Source organism: Macaca nemestrina, chromosome Y (genome assembly GCF_043159975.1).
Source record: "Macaca nemestrina isolate mMacNem1 chromosome Y, mMacNem.hap1, whole genome shotgun sequence".
NCBI lineage: Eukaryota > Metazoa > Chordata > Mammalia > Primates > Cercopithecidae > Macaca > Macaca nemestrina.
Genome location: NC_092146.1, coordinates 1,224,373 through 1,246,575, shown reverse-complemented (window position 1 = coordinate 1,246,575; position 22,203 = coordinate 1,224,373). Strand labels below are relative to the sequence as shown.

General features: G+C 50.5%; 1 protein-coding gene across 2 annotated transcripts in view; it reads left to right on the top strand.

Annotated features, from left to right (window-relative positions):
* Positions 1–22,203, top strand: part of LOC139360958 (P2Y purinoceptor 8) — a 67,948-nt gene that overhangs the window by 17,497 nt on the left and 28,248 nt on the right. The window contains exon 2 of one of the 2 annotated variants that reach the window (XM_071089435.1): positions 18,682–18,858. The gene's annotated coding sequence lies outside the window, so the exon portion shown is untranslated. Of the gene's footprint in view, positions 1–18,425; positions 18,859–22,203 lie in introns of those variants that run through there. The other variant, XM_071089436.1, reaches the window with a different exon arrangement.

The following is a 22,203-nucleotide window of genomic DNA, read 5'->3' as shown; positions in this document are numbered from 1 at the left end:
TTAATCTCAGACTGTTCACCTCCAGGACTGGGAGATGATGAATTTCTGTTGTTTAAGTAACCCCCAGTGTGGAGTCATTGTTTGCTATACCCTCAGGATACTCTTACAAAGGAGGAGACCCTGGACAGGAGACCTCCCCAGCCTGGGAGCCTCTTCTCTTTGCTTATGTATCTGGTGTGTTGAGCCCTGGACAAAAGAGCCAGGAGAAAAGGCAGAGGAGCAGGTGGGCCCCCATATCACCAAAGGCACAACACTTACTCACCTGGAATTCCAGAAGGATCCACCTGGCCATGTTGGGTGTTGTCAGGGAGTGACATGGGACTGACCAGAGGACTCATGTGAAGGAAGTTATAAGGCAGGAAGCCAGGTGTCAATCAGGAAGAAGTCTCAGACCACAGACAGCTAAGAGAATGGTGTCTGGAGTCCCAGAAGGGACTCAGCTAGCCATCCGTAGACGTGGTGTTGAAGGCCAGTGCTTGGTGCCATCAAGAGAATGGAAGGTGTCGACTTAAAATCACGAGATTGGTTGGGCAAGGTGGCTGTGTCTTTCACCCCAGTGCTTTGAGAGGTTTAAGTGGGAGGATGGTTTGAGCCCAGGAGTCGGAGGCTGCAGTGAGCTATGATCACACCACTGCATTCCAGCCTGGGTGACGGACCGAGATCTCATCATTAAAAGGAAAAAAAAATGATGAAATGTACACATTTGGAGAGGAGAGCTTGTTGTGTACAGCCTAACAGGCTGGGAAATATAGCCTCTGGCAGAGACTAAAAGTAGACATTTCGAAGGAGAAAAGACACAGCCTAACAGGCTGGGAAATGTAGCCTCTGGCAGAGACTAAAAGTAGACGTTTCGAAGGAGAAAAGACACAGCCTAACAGGCTGGGAAATGTAGCCTCTGGCAGAGACTAAAAGTAGACGTTTCAAAGGAGAAAAGACACAACCTAACAGGCTGGGAAATGTAGCCTCTTCCAGAGACTAAAAGTAGACGTTTTGAAGGAGAAAAGACAGAGATGGGAATTTATGTTGAGTGAGATAACCAAACATACTTGTATTGAACAGGTTACAGGAGGAGCTATGAATTTCAATGAAGGGTGTCCTCACACGTGCATACAGGACAAACATGTGTGTAACAGAAGTTCCACGTTCACTTTGGGGGCGGAGACTTTTAACATTTAATGCATCACATTGAGGCTGTCTATATCAAAAGGTGTTTTCTTTTTTTCTTTTCTTTTTCTTTTTGAGATAGAGTCTCACTCTGTCACCCAGGCTGGAGTGCAGTGGCGTGATCTCGGCTTACCACAACCTCTACCTCCCAGGTTCATGCCATTCTCCTGCCTCAGCCTCCCGAGTAGCTGGGACGACAGGCACCCACCACCATACCCGGCTAAATTTTTTTTTTTTTCAGTAGAGACAGGGTTTCACCATGTTAGCCAGGATGGTCTCGATCTCCTGATCCCGTGATCCACCCACCTCGGCCTTCCAAAGTGCTGGGATTACAGGCACGAGCCACTGCACCTGGTCTCTTTTCTTTTTCTTTTTGAGACAGAGTGTCACTCTGTTTGCCCAGGCTGGAGTGCAGTGATGTCATCACGGCTCACTGCAACCTCCACCTCCCAGGTTGAAGCAATTCTCCTGCCTCAGCCTACTGAGTAGCTAGGATTACAGGCACATGCCACTGTGCCTGGCTAATTTTTGTGTTTTTAGTAGAGACAGGGTTTTGCCATAGTTGCCAGGCTGGTCTTGAACTCCTGATGTCAAGTGATCCACCCATCTCAGCCTCCTAAAGTGCTGGTATTACAGACATGAGCCACTGAGCCTGGCTGTCAAAATGTTCCAGGACACAGAGGCACTGAGTGTGCAGCCTCTGTCAACCATCCAGAACCAGCCCACTGACAGAGTCTCTTACCAGGAGAAAGTGGTTGAAATTAATCTCTTGTGCAATGGAAGCTGTAGTTATGGCTGGTGGAGCAGGGGGTCCATGAGTGAGCGTCTGTGAGTTGGATGAGCTTCACTGGTTTTCATATGGCTCATCTCCAAGCCTGGGCTTGTTCAGCTGCCAGAGAAAAACAAAAAGCTTGTAGCAGTGAGGACACTGGTGGTGTTCCTCGAAGCTACTCTCCCAGAGTAGTGAGCCCTTCGTGCTCTAAGCCCGATGTAGACAGATAGATGAATAGATATAGCTATTCCATGATTGATAGATATTGAGATAGATGGATGAATAGATTAGATGATAGACTATTGATGGCTAGCTATTGAGATAGATAGGTAATACATAGATATAGATGATACATTGACAGATATTGAGACAGATAGGTGATAGATGATAGATGTATATAGATGATAGATGAGACAGATAGGTACATAGATAGATAGATAGATAGATAGATAGATAGATAGATAGATGATAGTTAGATACATGGTAGATACAATGAATGGATGGATATGTAGATACATAGATGATAGAATAGATGGATGGATGATGGATGGATGGATGAATGAATGGATGGATACATAGATGATAGATATATAGATGGATGGATAGATACATAGATACACAGATGACAGATGTAGATAGATAGAGATATATAGATAGATAGATGGATAGATAGATAGGATAGATACATAGATACATAGATGATAGATAGACAATAGAGAGAGAGAGAGATAGAATAGATGGATGGATGGATAAATACATACAGGATAGACAGATGAATAGATGGATAGATACATACATGATAAATAGATAACAGATACATGATAGATACAATGAATGGATGATACATAGATACATAGATGATATAATAGATGGATGGATGGATGGATGGATAAATACATACAGGATAGACAGATGGATGAATACATGGATAGATACATACATGATAGATAGCTAATAGTTAGATACATGATAGATACAATGAATGGATGGATACATAGATACATAGACGATAGAATAGATGGATGGATGGATGGATGGACGGATGGATACATAGATGATAGATACATAGATAGATGGAAGGATAGATACATAGATACATAGATGATAGATAATAGATAGATGGAGATAGATAGATACATACATACATACGTAGAATGGATGGATGGAGAGATAGAATAGATGGATGGATAGATGGATGGATGGATAGATAGATAAATACATACAGGATAGACGGATGAATAGATGGATAGATACATAGATGGTAGCTAGATGGCTAGACAGGTAGATAGATACATAGATGATAGTGAGATAAATAGATGGACCTGGATAGGTAGATACATACATGGATACATAGATAACCAATAGACAGAGTCTCTCATGTGGGGATGACCAATATATGGAGTCTTTCAGCCTCAGCACTGCTGACATTTGGGGCTGGACGACTCTCTGTGGTGGGACCGTCCCGTGCACTGTAGGGTGTTGAGTAGCGTCCATGGGCTCCACCCACCAGAGGCCAGGAGCTCCTGCACCCCGTTGTGGGTGGAGGATGTGTCTGCTGAGATGTCTCCGCTGCCAAACGTTCCCTGGGGACCGCAATGGCCCCAGTTGAAAACCTGTGGTCAACACTCAGCCTGGTTAATAGCAGCATGAAGGCCACCACCCCAGCAGATTGCCTGCGGCTCTGCCGGCCCCTGGGGGCTTCCCATGGTTTCAGAGACACTCAGCAGTACGGCCAGAACAGCAGAGTCTGTTGTGAGGAATCTTATGTCACCTGACTTAAGCCATTGCTGGATTTCCCCCCAAACCCTCAGGGTGTCGGGGGGCAGGGGCGTCGTGAAGAGAGGCCAACAGGCACACGCCGTATGGGGTGGGAGAGGTGAGGGTGGCGGCACGGAGGTCTCCCGCTTGGTCCCGCCCGGCTGCAAAGACGTGGGGTGTGTGTCGAGTGACAGACGGGGCTGGCTTCATTCAGGCACGCCTTTCCACGTTATCAGCCGTGGCTCTGACCACGGCTATGCCATGACCTAATAACTAACCTCAATTTCCTCTTCTGTCAAGTAAGAAATACCCTTACTTTCCCTCCCCTCACCACAGGGCTGCTATACCCACACACCGGCTCAAGCGCACTAGGAAGCTTCTCATGAAGGAGGCATGCGAAGTCAGGTGCGGGGGGTGGTGGGGGAAATCGCGGAATCGCGTCGCCCACAGGAGGGGCCGGCACGTGGGGACTCCGCCGGGTGCTGCGACCGGGGACCGTCACGGCCCTGACCCTCAGCTTGGCGATCCACACAGCAGGTACATCGCCAGCACTGCAGGGATTCAGGAGCTACCCCAGCTCCAAACCACTGTCGGTGGTCACCTGGGATATGAGTGACGGTTTTTCTGCATGGGTGATGATGATTTTCGGCTAGGAAGGCTTGGGTGGGGTCCTGGCGTGTCTCCCAGGACAAGTCATCCAACAAGAGATGAGGTTGATTTTTTTTTCGAGGACTCACAAGGTAGCAGGTGCGAACTGCCAGGTGTTCAAGGACAACATGCAATGGCAGGTCCCATCTCGTCCGGTGAAATCCAGGAGATTTCGTCTTGGACACACACAGACAACAAGCCAGGATGGCTGCCCTGATCTGGCCTCTGATCTTAGATCTTCCTTGCTTGGTTCAGAGGCAGCTGGGGGGTTGCCTGTACAGAAGGGCTCCAGGAGCCTTTTGCAAATAGCAGAGCATGGAATCTTTGGACCGGGGACCACGGAATCAATGTGGCTTCCAACTAAATTGCATCTTAATTTTAGTCATGGGGATTCCTATGACCCATCCGTGGCCTACAGAAATGACAGTAGCCAGCAAGTGGCCGGGCGCGGTGGCTCACGTCTGTCATCCCAGCACTTTGGGAGGCCGAGGCAGGCGGATCACGAGGTCAGGAGATCGAGACCATCCTGGCTAACACAGTGAAACCCCGTCTCTACTAAAAAATACAAAAAATCAGCCGGTGTGGTGGCAGGTGCCTGTAGTCCCAGCTACTCGGGAGGCTGAGGCAGGAGAATGGTGTGAACCCGGGAGGCGGAGCTTGCAGTGAACCGAGATTGCTCCACCGCACTCCAGCCTGGGCGACAGAGCGAGACTCCATCTCAAAAAAAAAAAAAAAAAAGTGGCCAGAAAGTAACAAACATCCAAACGTTCAGGGTCCCTCTGAGTCACCGACCTCATGGTGATGTCGTGAAGATTCTTCTCCACGTGGCAGACACATCTTTACATCCAAACACCTCTCTCTCCTCTGCCTTCTTTCTTTCCTGGACTCCTGACACCCCCAGCTCAGGGCTGAAAAGAAGGCAATTTCTCAACGGAAGGGAAACAGAGGCGGTCATCTCCCAGAAGATACATCTCCATCTATAGCCTGGTAGGCCATACCAGCTCTCTCTAGGAGACAGTTCTCTCTCTCTGTCTTCTTTTGTCTGCCTAATTAGCCTCCTGGCTCATCTTAGAAGGGAAAGGGCACAGAGAAGCATGGTTTAAGAAGGAAATTAAGGCACGGTGGCTCACACCTGTAATCGCAGCACTTTGGAAGCCTCAAGCAGGTGGGTCATCCAGGGTCAGGAGTTCGAGACCAGCCTGGTCAACATGGTGAAACCCCCGTCTCTGCTAAAAATACAAAAATTAGCTGGACGTGGTGGCGGGCACCTGTAGTCCCACCTAATCAGGAGGCTGAGGCAGGAGAATCACTTGAACCCAGGAGGCGGAGCTTGCAGTGAGCCGAGATTGCACCACTGCACTCCAGCCTGGGTGACAGAGCGAGACTCTGTCTCAAAAAAAAAAAAAAAAAAAAAAAGGAAATTAAGATGCTTTGTTCAATGTAAACAAAGATATTCTTTTGTTACAAGGTTTAGAAATGGGAAATGATTTTTTAAAATGCAGTACTCCAGGAATTTTACACAGAGCTAGAAATGGAAGAATTACTCTATTTGCAAATCCTCCTCTTGGATTTTTTGGGGTTTTTTTTGTGTTTTTCTGTTTGTTTGTTTTTGAGACGGAGTCTTTTGCTCTGTCACCCAGGCTGGAGTGCAGTGGCGCAATCTCGGCTCACTGCAACCTCTGCCTCCCGGTTTCAAGCGATTCTCCTGCCTCAGCCTCCCGAGTAGCTTGGATTACAGGCACCTGCCACCACACCCGGCTAAGTTTTGTATTTTTAGTAGAGATGGGGTTTCACCATGTTGGCCGGGCTGGTCTCCAACTCCTGACCTCAGGTGATCCTCCCACCTCAGCTTCCTACAAGGCTTTTTGTATCGTCCTAAGCTAGTGGATAATATTCTGAAATTGTTGGCGAGACACCAAGCTTTATCGTCAGTTCTCTGCAGACCTTCATCCAATACCTCTGTGTGAGGTGGTTGCATTTTTCAGGCCTGTCCTTGCTGGACATGAGGAAACTCATTCAATGGACACTCTCTGTGGTCCTTAAGACACCAAGGCCAACGGAAAGGCCGGTGACGAGGCCCGCTGTGGCTTCCTTCTCGGAAAGATAAAGATCTGCTCTCCGCAGTCCCATCCGTTTTTGAGATGGGCAAGCGGCCAGAGTAGCAGGTCACACACAGAAACCCAGCCCAGCTCTTCTGAGATGCCCTGACTCACGTTTCCAATTCGAGGTTCAGCATGAGATTTTCGGGTTTGTTTTTTGTTTTTTTGAGACGGAGTCTCGCTGTCATCCAGGCTGGAGTGCAGTGGCGCGATCTCGGCTCACTGCAACCTCCGCCTGCCGGGTTCACGCCATTCTCCTGCCTCAGCCTCCAGAGTAGCTGGGACAACAGGCACCTGCCACCACACCGAGCTTATGTTTTGTATTTTTTTAGTACAGACGGGGTTTCACCGTGTTAGCCAGGCTGGTCTCGGTCTCCTGACCTCGTGATCCGCCCGTCTCGGCCTCCCAAAGTGCTGGGATGACAGGCGTGAGCCAGCTGAAGCACTAAGCCCTCAACAGCCTCCAGCCCAGCGTATGCAGACACGCAGGGATTTTGCACTTGGGGAGGTTTTAGGCAGCTCGTTCAATAGGGATCCGATCGAATAACGAGACACCCAGTCACAGAGGCACTGGGTCGAGGTGCGGACGTGACGGAATCAGGGATTTAGACACGGGACTGTGACATGGGCGGAGCTGTGTCTCCTTTAAATTCATGGATGAGAATCCTAATGCCCAGGACCTTCAAATGCAACTGCCCTTCCACGTAGAGTCTTTGAAGAGGTGTTTGAGGTTCAACGAGTCTATGGGTGGGTCCTGATCCAATAGGACTGGCCTCTTTATGAGAAGGGATTAGGACACAGACACACACAGAGGGATGACCACATGAGGACAAAGGGGAAGATGGTGTCTCCAAGCCCAGGAGAGAGGCCTCAGGAGGAACCAGCCCTGCCCACACCTGGATCTCAGACTTCCAGCCTCCAGGACTGTGGGAGAATCAATGTCTGTTGTTTATAAGTCACCCAGTCTATGGTATTCTGTGATAGCAGCCTGAGATGGACTAAGACACCTCATAAGAAGAGGAGATGAGGACACAGACACACACAGAGGGACGAGCCTGTGAGGACACAGGGAGAAGACGGCGTCTCCAAGCCCAGAAGAGAGGCCTCAGGAGGAACCAGCCCTGCCCACACCTGGATCTCAGACATTCACCCTCCAGGATTGTGGGAGAATCAATGCCTGTTGTTTAAGCTGCCTTGTCTGTGGGACTTTGTTACGGAAGCCCAAGATAACTAACACAGACTGCATAGGTTTCTACACAGCATTAAGATATGACACCTGCCAGGTGCGGTGGCTCACACCTGTAATCCCAGCACTTTGAGAGGCCGAGGCGGGTGGATCACCAGGTCAGGAGTTCGAGACCAACCTGACCTACATAGTAAAACTCCATTTCTATTAAAAATACAAAACATTAGCCGGGCGAGGTGGCGGGCGCCTGTAGTCCCAGCTACTCGGGAGGCTGAGGCGGGAGAATGACATGAACCCGGGAGGCGGAGCTTGCAGTGAGCTGAGATCGCACCACTGCACTCCAGCCTGGGCGACAGAGTGAGACTCTGTCTCAAAAAACAAAACAAAACAAAACAAATGATAGCATTTATTGCAGTTCTCTTCTCTAGTCTTCCGGCTCTCTGAAATGGCAAACTGATCTTCTAATCATAATCCTAATCTTCTGTCTGTCAGAAATAGCAACCAGCTCCCACAAAATACAGAGCAACCACATTGCCCAATGAGGGGCTTCTTCTGTCTATGCCTTCCCTGGCTTCTGTCGTTAGACATGGCCTAGAGATCCTGGCCGGGAGGGGTTCGTTGTGTCCACACTTGCTTTTAGCCGCTGACTTCTCTGGAACAGGTGGATGAGGCAAAGCTGTGAATTCTGATTGTCAGCCCAGCACAACGACGGAAATACAGGTTCAGCTCATCACCCTGCTTCTTCCCCCAGCCTTGTCAAAAAAACTCTGAGATCTGGGCTGGAGACACTGATTTTTTCCCAATCTGATAGATGTTTTTTTTTTGTTTTTTTTTTTGAGATGGAGTTTTGCTCTTGTTGCCCAGGCTGGAGTGCAGTGGTGTGATCTCGGCTCACTGCAACCTCCCCCTCCTGGGTTCAAGTGATTCTCCTGCCTCAGCCTCCCGAGTAGCTGGGATGACAGGTGCACACCACCATTCCCAGATAATTTTTTTTTTTTTTTTGGAGATGGAGTCTTGCTCTGTCTCCCAGGCTGGAGTGCAGTGATGCAATCTCAGCTCATCGCAAGCTCCGCCTCCTGGGTTCACACCATTCTCCCGCCTCAGCCTCCTGAGTAGCTGGGATTACAGGCACCCACCACCACGCCCAGTTAATTGTTTTGTATTTTTAGTAGAGATGGGGTTTCACCGTGTTCGCCAGGATGGTCTTGATCTCTTGACGTCACGATCCGCCCGCCTTGGCCTCCCAAAGTCCTGGGATGACAGTCGTGAGCCACCGCACCCGGCCTCATTTTGTATTTTTAGTAGAGACACGGTTTCATCATCTTGGCCGGGCTGGTCTCAAACTCCTGACCTCAAGTGATCCGCCCGCCTCAGCCTCCCAAAATGCTGGGATGACAGGCGTGAGCCACGGTGCCCAGCTGGATCAGTGTTGACCACAGAAAACATTTCAGCAGAAGAAAGTTTCCAGCACGTGGGATCCTTATGGTACCAGGAAGTGAAACCCATGTTTAAATTTCCACACACGTACTGTTGGGCTGTCATGAGACGGATAGGGTCACCCCTCAAAGGCTTTCAAATCCAGGTCTACATGACAACAGGAGGCAATCGAATTGAAAATAGGACCCTCCAGGAGGGCAAAGAAGGATGTGGAATTCCCGAATCTTTAAAGACAGTTCCTTTAGAGGTTAGTTAAGTGGATGATCGCCTGTATAACACCAACATTAGCAGAGTCTATTCAGTTCCTCCAGAAGAGTGACAAAGCAGTTGTGTTTTTTCTTGTTTGGTTTGGTTTTGTTTGAGACGGAGTCTCTGCCACCCAGGCTGGAGTGCGGTGGCGCGATCTCGGCTCACTGCAACCTCCGCCTCCCGGGTTCAAGCGATTCTCCTGCCTCAGCCTTCTGAGTAGCTGGGATTACACATATGTGCCACCATGCCCCGTTAATTTTTATATTTTTAGTAGAGACTAGGTTTCACCATGTTGGCCAGGCTGGTCTCGAACTCCTGACCTCAGGGGATCCGCCCGCCTCGGCCTCCCAAACTGCTGGGATGACAGGCGTGAGCCACTGTGCCCAGCTGGCAGTTTTGTTTTTGTTTTGTTTTTTTTTTTTTTTTGAGACGGAGTCTCGCTCTGTCGCCCAGGCTGGAGTGCAGTGGCGCAATCTCGGCTCACTGCAAGCTCCGCCTCCCGGGTTCACACCATTCTCCCGCCTCAGCCTCCCGAGTAGCTGGGACTACAGGCGCCTGCCCCTGCGCCCGGCTAGTTTTTTCTATTTTTAGTAGAGACGGGGTTTCACCATGGTCTCGATCTCCTGACCTTGTGATCCGCCCACCTCGGCCTCCCAAAGTGCTGGGATTACAGGCGTGAGCCACCACGCCCGGCCTGTTTGTCTGTTTTTGAGATAGAGTGTCACTTTGTCACCCAGGCTGGAGTGCGGTGGCACAATCTCGTCTCACTGCAGCCTCCACCTCCCAGGTTCAAGCCATTCTCCTGCCTCAGCCTCCCGAGTAGTGGGGACTACAGGCGCCTGCCACCGCGCCCGGCTAATTTTTGTATTTTTAACAGAGACTAGGTTTCACCATCTTGGCCAGGCTGGTCTCGAACTCCTGACCTCAGGGGATCCACCCGCCTCGGCCTCCCAAACTGCTGGAATGACAGGCGTGAACCGCTGCGCCGGGCTGGCAGTTGTGTTTTTAAATAACAATGCTCCTGGCACATCACAAAGTGCCTGCATCTTTCACATTTTAAAATGTTGGGTAGCAACGTTAAAATGATTGCAGGGGTGCAGAGACAAAGCCATTTCCGTGAGTCCCCTGAGGCAGACACCAGATAATGCCACAAACTGGGGACTTCAACAACAGGAGTTTTTACTTTCTCACAGTTCCGGGGGCCAGAAGTCTGAGACCAAAATGTCTCAGGGCCGGGCTCTCTCAGGGAGCTCCAGGGGAGGATCCTTCCTGCCTCTCCCAGCTCCTGGGGGCTCCAGGTGTCCCTGGGCTTGTGGCCGCATCACTCCAGTCTCTGCGTCCGTCTCCACGTGGCCTTCTCCTCTGCGTCTGTGTCTCCTCTTCTGTCTCTTACAAGGACACCTGTCATTCCATTTAGGGCCCAGCCTAATCCAGGATGATGTCATCTCAAGATACTTAACTCATTACATCTGCAAAATTCGTTATTTCCAAATAACATCTCATTCCAGGTTCTGGGCTCTAGTATACGGACATATCTTTTTAGGATCTGCTCTTCAACCCATTACAATTGGACCCAGTTTCCTCTAGAGGCTCTAGGGGAGGCTCCTTCCTGCCTCTCCCAGCTCCTGGGGGCTCCAGGCATCCCTGGGCTTGTGGCCGCATCACTCCAGTCTCTGCCTCTGTCTCCACGTGGCCTTCTCCTCTGTGTCTGTGTCTCCTCCTCTGTCTCTGACAAGGACACCTGTCATTCCATTTAAGGCCTACGCTACTCCAGGAAGATCTCATCTCCAGATCCTTAACTTATTAAATCTGCAAAGTTCTTTATTTCCAAGTAATATCCCATTCCAGATTCTGAGCTCGAGGATATGGACATATCTTTCCAGGATCCACTGTTCAACCCATTACAATTGTACCCAGTTTCCTCTGGAGGCTCTAGGGGAGGATCCTTCCTGCCTCTCCCAGTTCCTGGGGGCTCCAGGAGTCCCTGGGCTTGTGGCCACATCACTCCAGTCTCTGCCTCCATCTCCACGTGGCCTTCTCCTCTGTGTCTGTGTCTCCTCCTCTGTCTCTGATAAGGACACCTGTCATTGTGTTTAAGGCCCAGCCAGATAACACAGGATTATTTTCTCTCAAGATCCACAAGTTAATTAATCTGCAAAGACCTTTTTTTCCAAATGATGTCCCATCCCCAAATAGCAGGGCTCGGGACGTGGAGCTATCTCTGGGGGCCGCCATCCAACGCAACACGGGAGGCCCTCGATTGGGGTTTGCAGGTGGGGAAGGCTGCTGAGAGTAGGGACGGGGCGGCTCACGTGGCAGCCAGCACCGAGCTCTTCAGCAAGGCGTGTTGCAGGGAGGCAAACAGGGTCCCCAGAGAGTGAGCAGAAAGAGGAACCCGAACCCAGAGCGGGGTCCTGTCCCTGACTGAGTGCCACCAACACTCTGTGTTCGAAGTGGGGGAGAGAAGGGAGGAGGTTTGGCTCCCCTCCAAGAGGACGTGACCAAAACAGAGATAAGCAAATCAATTTTCTTGCTCGTTTATCTTCAGTGATGTGATCCCACTCATCGTAAACCTAGACAGGACTTTATTTCCAAACAGAAAAATGAGGCCGGGCACGGTGGCTCGTGTCTGTCATCCCAGCACTTTGAGAGGCTGAGGCGGGTGGATCACTTGAGGTCAGGAGTTCAAGAGCAGCCTGGCCAACAGGGTAAAATCCTGTGTCTACTAATAATACAAAAATTAGCCGGGTGTAGTGGCACATGCCTGTAGTCCCAGCTATTTGAGAGGCTGAGGCAAGAGAATCGTTTGAACACAGGAGGCAGGGGTTGCAGCGAGCCAAGATCGTACCACGGCACTCCCACCCAAGTGACAGAGCGAGACTTCGTCTCAAAAAAAAATAATGCTAATAAATAAAAATGAAAACTGGCCGGGCGTGGTGCCTCACGCCTGTCATCCCAGCAGTTTGGGAGGCCGAGGTGGGTGGATCACGAAGTCAGGAGATCGAGACCACCCTGGCCAACGTGGTGAAACCCCATCTCCACTGAAAATACAAAAAGTTAGCTGGGTGTGGCGGCACATGCCTGTCATCCCAGGTACTCAGGAGGCTGAGGCAGGAGAATCACTTGAACCCGGGAGGCAGAGGTTGCAGTGAGCCGAGATTGCGCCGTTGCACTGCAGCCTGGGTGACGGAGCGAGACTCCATCTCAAAAAGTAACAATAATAATAAATAAAAATGAAAACTAAGACTGGGCAACATAGTGAGACCCCCCCATCTCTCCAAAAGTCAAAGATTAGCCAGCTGTGGTGGCATGCACCTGTAGTCCCAGCTGCTCAGGAGGCTGAGGTGGGAGGATCGGTTCACGCCAGGAGGTTGAGGCTGCCGTGAGCTATAGTGTCACCACTGCACTCCAGCCTGGGCAACAGAGCAAAACCTCGTCTCTCCATAAATAAACACGTCAGAACAAAAATGGAAGTGAAAACGCATCAGAAAGTCAAACACAGGCCAAAAGTCTGCAAAGCACCATCACAGGGATGCACGGAGAGCTTCCCGGGGGCTGACATTTACATCCCTTGGAGTCAGACCGAAAAGACTCAGACTGAAGCCTGGACATGGTATCTGAGAAGACGCAGCCACCTCCTTCCAAGACGTAGTTCGGAGGAGGTCCCTGGGACTCTCCGGCCAGCTCCGTGAGCCTTGGAAGTTGGGCGTAGAGACAGTCTCAGGAAGGAAGAGGCTGGATAGGAGCCCCGTGGTAAAGCTAAAAGGTCAGGCTTAAAAATCCCCCCGTCTCCCAGGACAGAACCGAGAGAGTCAGGTCACCCTGGGCCAGATAGGCGGCCCCATGGGTGCTGCTGAGGGCTCTCCTGGTTTTAGCACCCAAAATCCTGCATCCACAGAAGCCCATTGGTCGTCACAAACAGGGCCGGGGGTGGTGGCAGCTCAGAGCAACGGGCCTCTGTCGACTTCTGAAGAATTAACATGGCCGGGCGCAGGGCCTCAAGCCTGTCATCCCAGCGCTTTGGGAGGGCACGGTGGGCGGATCACCTGAGGTCAGGAGTTTGAGACCAGCCCGGCCAACATAGTGCAACCCCATCTCTACTAAAAATACAAAAATTAACCGGGCATGATGGCCCGCACCTGTAATCCCAGCTACTCGGGAGGCTGAGGCAGGAGAATCGCCTGAACCTGAGAAGCGGAGGTTGCAGCGAGCCGAGATCATGCCACTGCACTCCAGCCTGGGCAACAAGAGCGAGACTCCATCTCAGAAAACAACAGAGGGCTGGGCGCAGTGGCTCACACCTGTAATCCCAGCACTTTGGGGAGGCCGAGGAGGGCAGATCACGAGATCAGGAGATTGAGACCAGCCTGGGCAACATAGTGAAACCCCATCTCTACTAAAAACACAAAAATTAGCCAGACGTGGTGGTGCGTGCCTGTAATGCCAGCTACTCGGGAGGCTGAGGCAGGAGAATTGCTTGAACACGGGAGGTTGCGGTGAACCAAGATCGTGCCATTGCACTGCAGCCTGGGCGACAAGAGGAAAACTCCGTCGGAAAAAACAAAAACGGAGTTGGCTGTTGTGCATCTGGTGGGTGTTGGGAGGTCACCTCTGGGGGCTATCACCAAGACGGGCTGACCCTCCTTCATAGTTTTCTAACACTGTTGTGTCTGCTGTGGCTGGCATCCGGCAGGGTTGCTGCCTATCCATCTCTGCTTCTTACCTCCTCGGCCCCGCTGCCTGGGTTCAGCTGCCGCCAAACCAAATACTCACAGCTTCCTGGACGGCCAGGACCCCCTAAGCTGCCTGTCTGACGCCCACAGGCCTCCAAGCCCGCCCCAACACGCCCCTCGCCGTCCCACTTCCCCCAAACCAACCATCTGTCACCAGCCTGTGTGCCACCTCACTCCACACCTCAGCAAGTCCGGTACCTTCTTGGACATGCCAGCCACTATGACAAACAGAAAGAGCCATATTTCCTTGTCAGCATACTATTTATTTATTTATTTATTTATTTATTTAGAAACAGGGTTTACTCTTGTCCCCCAGGCTGAGGTGCGGTGGTGCGATCTCGGCTCACTGCAACCTCCCTCTCCCGGGTTCAAGCGATTCTCCTGCCTCAGCCTCCCGAGGAGCTGGGATGACAGGCACCTGCCACCACGCCTGGCTAATTTTTGTGTTTTAAGTAGAGACGGGGTTTCACCATATTAATCAGACTGGTCTTGAACTCCTGACCTCAAGTGATCCACCCACCTCAGCCTCCCAAAGTGCTGGAATTTCAACTGTGAGCCACTCACTGCGCTGGGCCTGATATTTGCGTTTCTGTCCATGCTGGTTGGCTAGTGGAGTGACTGAGTTCCTAAAACACTAATATTAAAAATACTCGGCCAGGTGCAGTGGCTCACGCCTGTAATCTCAGCACTTTGGGAGGCCGAGGCGGGCGGATCACGACGTTAAGAGATCAAGACCATCCTGGCCAACATGGTGAAACCCCGTCTCTACTAAAAATACAAAAAGTAGCTGGGCGTGGCGGCAGGCGCCTGTAGTCCCAGCTACGTGGGAGGCTGAGGCAGAATTACTTGAACCAGGGAGGCGGAGGTTGCAGTGAGCCAAGGTTGTGCCACTGCACTCCAGCCTGGGCGACAGAGCGAGACTCCATCTCAAAAGGAAAGAAAGAAGGAAAGAAGAAAGAAAGAAAGAAAGAAAGAAAGAAAGAAAGAAAGAAAGAAAGAAAGAAAGAAAGAAAGAAAGAAAGAAAGAAAGAAAGAAAGAAAGAAAGAAAGAAGGAAAGAAGGGAGGGAGGGAAGGAGGGAAAGAGAGAGAGAGGAAGGAAGGAAGGAAGGAAGGAAGGAAGGAAGGAAGGAAGGAAGGAAACAAAGGAAGGAAGGAAGGAGAGAAAGAAAGAAACAAAGAAAGAAAGAAAGAGGGAAGGAAAGAAGGAAGGAAGGATGGAAGGAAGGAGAGAAAGAAAGAAAGAAAGAGAAAGAAAGAAAAAGAAAGAAAGAAGGAAGGAAAGAAGGAAGAAGAGAAAGAAAGACAGAGAAAGAAAGAAAAAGGAAGAAGGAAGGAAGGAAGGAAAGGAAGGAAGGAAAGAAAGGAAGGAAGGAGAGAAAGAAAGAAGGAAGGAAAGAAGGAAGGAAGAAGAGAAAGAAAGAGAAAGAAAGAAAAAGAAAGAAGGAAGGAAAGAAGGAAGAAGAGAAAGAAAGAAAGAGAAAGAAAGAAAAAGGAAGAAGGAAGGAAGGAAAGGAAGGAAGGAAAGAAAGGAAGGAAGGAGAGAAAGAGAAAGAAAGACGAGAAAGAAAGAGAGAAATGAAGGAAGGAAAGAAAGGAAGGAAGGAGAGACAGAAAGAAAGAAAGAAAGAAAGAAAGAAAGAAAGAAAGAAAGAAAGAAAGAAAGAAAGAAAGAAAGAAAGAAAGAAAGAAAGAGAGAGAAAGAAAGAAAGAGAAAGAAAGGGAAAGAAGGAAGGAAGGAAGGAAGGAAGGAAGGAAGGAAGGAAGGAAGGAAGGAAGGAAGGAAGGAAGGAAGGAAGGAGAGTCACGGGAAGCGGTGTTGAACATGACCCCATGTCCTAGTTATCTGCGAATGACTGGTCCGTCTGAAGTGGTGGCTGCCTGAATGCTTTAAGGGGACACCAGTCTCCTTCCCAGCCTGTTCCCTCCGGGAAAAGAGCAGAGGACAGAGGCCCCCAGAAGTAGATTTGGGAACAGCAGACAAGTTGCTTCCTGTGAACCGAGCAGTGACAGAGAAACCCTGTGTAAGGGCAGAGGGCGGAATCCCAGGGAGCCGCACCCGGGAGGGCTGTGGCTGTGGCTGTGGCTGTGGCTGTGGCTGTGGCTGTGGCTGTGGCTGTGTGCCTTCTCGGGTGGCTCCCCAACCCCAAGGCGGGGCACCACGGTTAACAACCATTTCCCACCCTGTAACGCACTGTCTCTACCGAGAAGCCAGGCCGGGGAGCGTGACTCCCGACGGCGATGGCCTCGAGATGGTCTTCGGAATTCGACAGCAGGCACAAGCCAGCGGCACCCACGTTCCCTTCCTTTCGGCCCAGGTTTCTGCAGCTTCCCCGACGTTCGCCTTCTCCCACCTGCTTCAGAGTGAAGGGGCAGTCAGTTCGACCACCATAATAAAACACGGCAGACTGGGTGGTTAGAAACAACAGACTTGATTCTCCCACAGTCCTGGAGGCTGGGAGTCTGAGATCCAGGTGTGGGCAGGGCTGGTTCCTCCTGAGGCCTCTCTCCTGGGCTTGGAGACACCGTCTTCTCCCTGTGTCCTCACGGGGTCGTCCCTCTGTGTGTGTCTGTGTCCTCATCTCCTCCTCTTATGGGATGTCTTAGTCCATCTCAGGCTGCTATCACAGAATACCATAGACTGGGTGACTTATAAACAACAGACATTGATTCTCCCACAGTCCTGGAGGCTGGAAATCTGAGATCCAGGTGTGGGCAGGGCTGGTTCCTCCTGAGGCCTCTCTCCTGGGCTTGGAGACGCCGCCTTCTCCCTGTGTCCTCACAGGGTCAACCCTCTGTGTGTGTCCCCGTCCTCGTCTCCTCTTCTTTTTTTCTTTTTTTTTTTTTTTTTTTTTGAGACGGAGTCTCGCTCTGTCGCCCAGGCTGGAGTGCAGTGGCCGGATCTCAGCTCACTGCAAGCTCCGCCTCCCGGGTTCACGCCATTCTCCTGCCTCAGCCTCCCGAGTAGCTGGGACTACAGGCGCCCACCACCTCGCCCGGCTAGTTTTTTGTATTTTTTAGTAGAGACGGGGTTTCACCGTGTTAGCCAGGATGGTCTCGATCTCCTGACCTCGTGATCCGCCCGTCTCGGCCTCCCAAAGTGCTGGGATTACAGGCTTGAGCCACCGCGCCCGGTCTCGTCTCCTCTTCTTATGAGGACACCAGTCCTATTGGATCAGGGCCCACTCCTAGTGACCTCATTTTACCGTCGTCAACTCTACAAAGAAGTAATCTCTAAATACAGCCACATCGTGTGGTCCTAGGGCTTAGGACTTTAACGTGTGAATTTGGGAGGGTACCATTCAGCCTGTAACAGACAGAAACTGCACAAAATATACCCTGAGCTAGCTGTTTGCATTAAGGGCTCTCCCTTTTATTTTTGAGACAGGATCCCGCTCTGTCTGTCACCCAGGCTGGAAGTGCAGTGGTGTGAGTTGTTCGGTTCAGTTCAGTTTAGCCAGTACCGTGTCGTTCAGCTCACGGCAGCCTCAAGCTTCCAAATAAAAACTGTCTTAGCATAATCCAATGAGCACCGCTTTTAAATAGTGAATATACAGACGGGCGTGGTGGCTCACCCCTGTAATCCTAGAACGTTCGGAGGCTGAGGCGGGTGGATCACCTGAGGTCAGGAGTTGGAGACCAGCCTGACCAACATGATGAAACCCTGCCTCTACTAAAAATAAAAAAAATACAAAAAAAAGAAAAATAGCTGGATGTGGTGGTGTATGCCTGTTATCCCAGCTACTTGGGAAGCCGAGGGAGAATCATCTGAACCTGGGAGGCAGATGTCACAGTGAGCTGAGACGGTACCATTGCATTCCAGCTTGGAAAGCAGAGCGAGACTCAGTCTCAAAAGAAAAAAAAGGCCGGGCGCGGTGGCTCAAGCCTGTCATCCCAGCACTTTGGGAGGCCGAGACGGGCGGATCACGAGGTCAGGAGATCGAGACCATCCTGGCTAACACGGTGAAACCCCATCTCTACTAAAAAATACAAAAAAACTAGCCGGGCGAGGTGGCGGGCGCCTGTAGTCCCAGCTACTCGGGAGGCTGAGGCAGGAGAATGGCGTGAACCCGGCAGGCGGAGCTTGCAGTGAGCTGAGATCCGGCCACTGTACTCCAGCCTGGGCCACAGAGCCAGACTCCGTCTCAAAAAAAAAAAAAAAAAAAAAAAAGAAAGAAAAAAAAATAGCGACTGTGGACATACATATTTTTAAAAATTAGTATTTTCACCTAAAGCATAAAGTCATATCCAATATAGGCAAGAGAAGCTGTCCTTAAATTTAACCCATTTTCGAATCCTACACTAACTCTTCTGAGGCAATGGTCCTGCATACATGGAGGCCAAACTCATTTAAAAAAAAAAAAAAAAAAGCCGTATTGAAAAATATCGCATCAGGAGAAAAACACGTAAAATCCCCCTGTGATGGTCTGACCCCGCTCCCTGGGGCCCAGGGCCAAAAACAGGAACCTTTCCCATCTATTGTCGGTCTGGCCTGTTTCATAACCACCGTGCACCAAGTTCAGTCTGCAGATGACAGATCGCCGCTGAGAGCAGCTCGCTGGGTCTCTGGAGGCTGCTCGTGTCTGTCTCAGGGTGTGGTGCAGGCACAACCAGTGGGATTTTTTTTTTCCCAGCAGAGCAGAGAGCTGGCCCTGCACTCCTGCCCCTGTGCAAGCACACTGCCATAGGGCAGCCACCTCTGGACCAGGAGGAGGAGCGTCCCCAAGGACCCCCTGCCCAGCTTGACGGCTGCTCGGACAAACACCACAAGACCAGCCTCACCCGGGACGTCTGCCCTCCCTGCGGCCGCCGCTGTAAGTCACGGGGACCTGGGGGTGTTCACAGAGGAGAGCCGCCCTGCAGAAATACCCCAGCAACAGAGCAGATCCGGGCCAGAGATGCGGTTGAATGGCAGAGAGAGCCCTCAGCTCGGCCTGCCTTTGGGGTGTGTGATTTTTTTAACCCGGGCTCACCAGAGTCCTGCAAAATGACACACACCCTCAAGATAGGGGCCACGCACTCTGCACAAGCTCTCGAGGGTCACAGACAGGGCTGAGGTTGGCCTAGAAAAAGATGGAAAAAGTCCACCTTCTTGAAAATGTGCTCTCCCAGAAAGCTTCTTCACACCTGTCTTCTGCTTTTATTTTGCTTTTGTTTTGCGGGGAGGAGACGTTGTTCTTGGTTTTCGCAAATAAAAATAGTTGACGTCAATTGAGTGCACAGGATGCAGCAGCCACTTTTGCAAGGTCTTTATCTCTGGGATTTTCTTTCTTTCTTTTCTTTCTTTCTTTCCCTCTCTTTCTCTTTCTCTCTCTCTTTCTCTCTCTCTTTCTTTCCTTCCTTCCTTTCTTTCATTCCTTCCTTTCTTTCCTTCCTTCCTTTCTTTCCTTCCTTCTTTCCTTCCTTCTTTCCTTTCCTTTTCCTTTATCCTTTCTTTCGACGAAGTCTCGCTCTGTCGCCCAGGCTGGAGTACAGTAGCACGGCGATCTCAGCTCACTGCAACCTCCCCCTCCCGGATTCAAGTGATTCTCCTGCCTCAGCCTCCTGAGTAGTTGGGATGACAGGCACTCGCCACCACGCCCGGCTAATTTTTTGTATTTTAGTAGAGATGGGGGTTTCACTATGTTGGCCAGGCTGGTCTCGAACTTCCGACCTCAGGTGATCCGCCCGCCTCTGTCTCCCAAAGTGCCTGGGATGACAGGTGTGAGCCACGTGCACCCAGCCTTGTCTCTGGGATTTTCGAAACTTCATGAGACAGGTGCTATGACGATCGTCCCTGTTTTACCATTAAGGGAAACTGAGGCGAACATGGAGCCGGCGGGGGGGCTGTGTTCAAGACCTACAACCAGAAAGAGGCAGAGGTGGGCGCTGGGTGCTGCTTGTTAGCCTTGAACCACTGCACTGGGGAATTAGTGATGAACGATGCGTGACTGCCTTTGAAATAACCATGCTTCAGCCCAGGGCAGGTGGCATGGGCTCCGTAGGGACCTTTTGCTGGAACTAGGAGTATTCTGTCCCCCAACTGGGACCTCAGCCTGCCTGCCTCTAGTGCTTGAGGCACAACTGTCTTCTATGGCGAGCGATAGAAACTTGAGTCGAGCTAGCTGAAGGCAAGGTGGAAACTGTCAAATTGGATAATTAGGATTTCTATGAGGACTTCAGGCATGGCTGGATCCAGGAGCTTAAACGGCCATCAGTCTCTCCTCTTTCTCTTTCTCTCTTCCCACGTTTCAGCCCCACTTTTTTCTGCCTCCCTCAGCTGCAGGGTGTGGAATGACTTCAGGAAGACCACCTTCTCTATAGGAATGGAAAGAGGGTCTCTGGTAGTCTGGGGTCCCCATCTTTTCAGAACAGAATCAAAAAGGGGACCCTCACTCTCCTGGCACCCACAAGTCACACCTCTTGAAGGGTTCTGACCGGCCACGTCAGAGACAAATGACCACTGCTTGCAATAATTTTTATGAACAGGGTGACGGACCCCCTAACTGGCCAGGCTTGGGCCACACCCCTCTCTTGGGTGATTGACAGGCTTGGGCCACACCCCCATCTTCAGTAATTGACAGGCTTGGACCACACTCCCCCATCCTCAGTGATTGACAGGCTTGGGCCACACCCCCATCTTCAGTGATTGACAGGCGTGGACCACACTCCCCCATCCTCAGTGATTGACAGGCTTAGACCACGCTCCCCCATCCTCAGTGATTGACAGACTTGGACCACACCCTTCTCCTCATTGATTGACAGTCCGAGAGAACCACACAGCCCAGAGCGGGAGTGACCCCCGGGGAAAAGGGGTGCTGGGTGCACAGTTTCCATGGATGCAGCGGAGAGGTCAGGGCCAGTGGCGAGCTGGACCAAAATGGGTCAGAGGGAGGCGTTGGGGCCAACGTCCACACCGCCCCTGCCACCTTCTGTCCATTCCATCACTCATTCACTCTGCATTCTCACAGTGGCATTCATTCATTCACTCCTTTCCTCATTTGCTCCACACATTCCATCACTCATTCACTCTGCATTCTCACAGTGGCATTCATTCATTCACTCATCTCCTCATTTCCTCCACACATTCCGTCACTCATTCATTCTGCATTCTCACAGTGGCATTCATTCATTCATTCACTCCTTTCCTCATTTCCTCCACACATTCCATCACTCATTCACTCTGCATTCTCAGAGTGGCATGCATTCATTCATTCACCTCCTCATTTGCTCCACGCATTCCATCACTCATTCACTCTGCATTCTCACAGTAGCATTCATTCATTCATTCATTCATCTCCTCATTTGCTCCACACATTCCATCACTCATTCACTCCGCATTCTCAGGGTGGCGTTCATTCATTCATTCACTCATCTCCTCATTTCCTCCACACATTCCATCACTCATTCACTCTGCATTCTCACAGTGGCATGCATTCATTCATTCACTCATCTCCTCATTTGCTGCACACATTCCATCACTCATTCACTCTGCATTCTCAGAGTGGCATTCATTCCTTCATTCATTTCCTCATTTCCTCCACGCATTCCATCACTCATTCACTCTGCATTCTCAGAGTGGCATTCATTCCTTCATTCATTTCCTCATTTCCTCCACACATTCCATCGCTCATTCACTCTGCATTCTCAGAGTGGCCTTCATTCATTCATTCACTCATCTCCTCATTTCCTCCACACATTCCATCACTCATTCACTCTGCATTCTCACAGTGGCCTTCATTCATTCACTCATCTCCTCATGTCCTCCACACATTCCATCACTCATTCACTCTGCATTCTCACAGTGGCCTTCATTCATTCACTCATCTCCTCATTTCCTCCACACATTCCATCACTCATTCACTCTGCATTCTCACAGTGGCCTTCATTCATTCACTCATCTCCTCATTTCCTCCACACATTCCATCACTCATTCACTCTGCATTCTCAGAGTGGCATTCATTCACTCCTTTCCTCATTTGCTCCGCACATTCCATCACTCATTCATTCTGCATTCTCACAGTGGCATGCATTCATTCATTCATTCATCTCCTCATTTCCTCCACACATTCCATCACTCATTCACTCTGCATTCTCACAGTGGCATGCATTCATTCACTCCTTTCCTCATTTGCTCCGCACATTCCATCACTCATTCATTCTGCATTCTCACAGTGGCA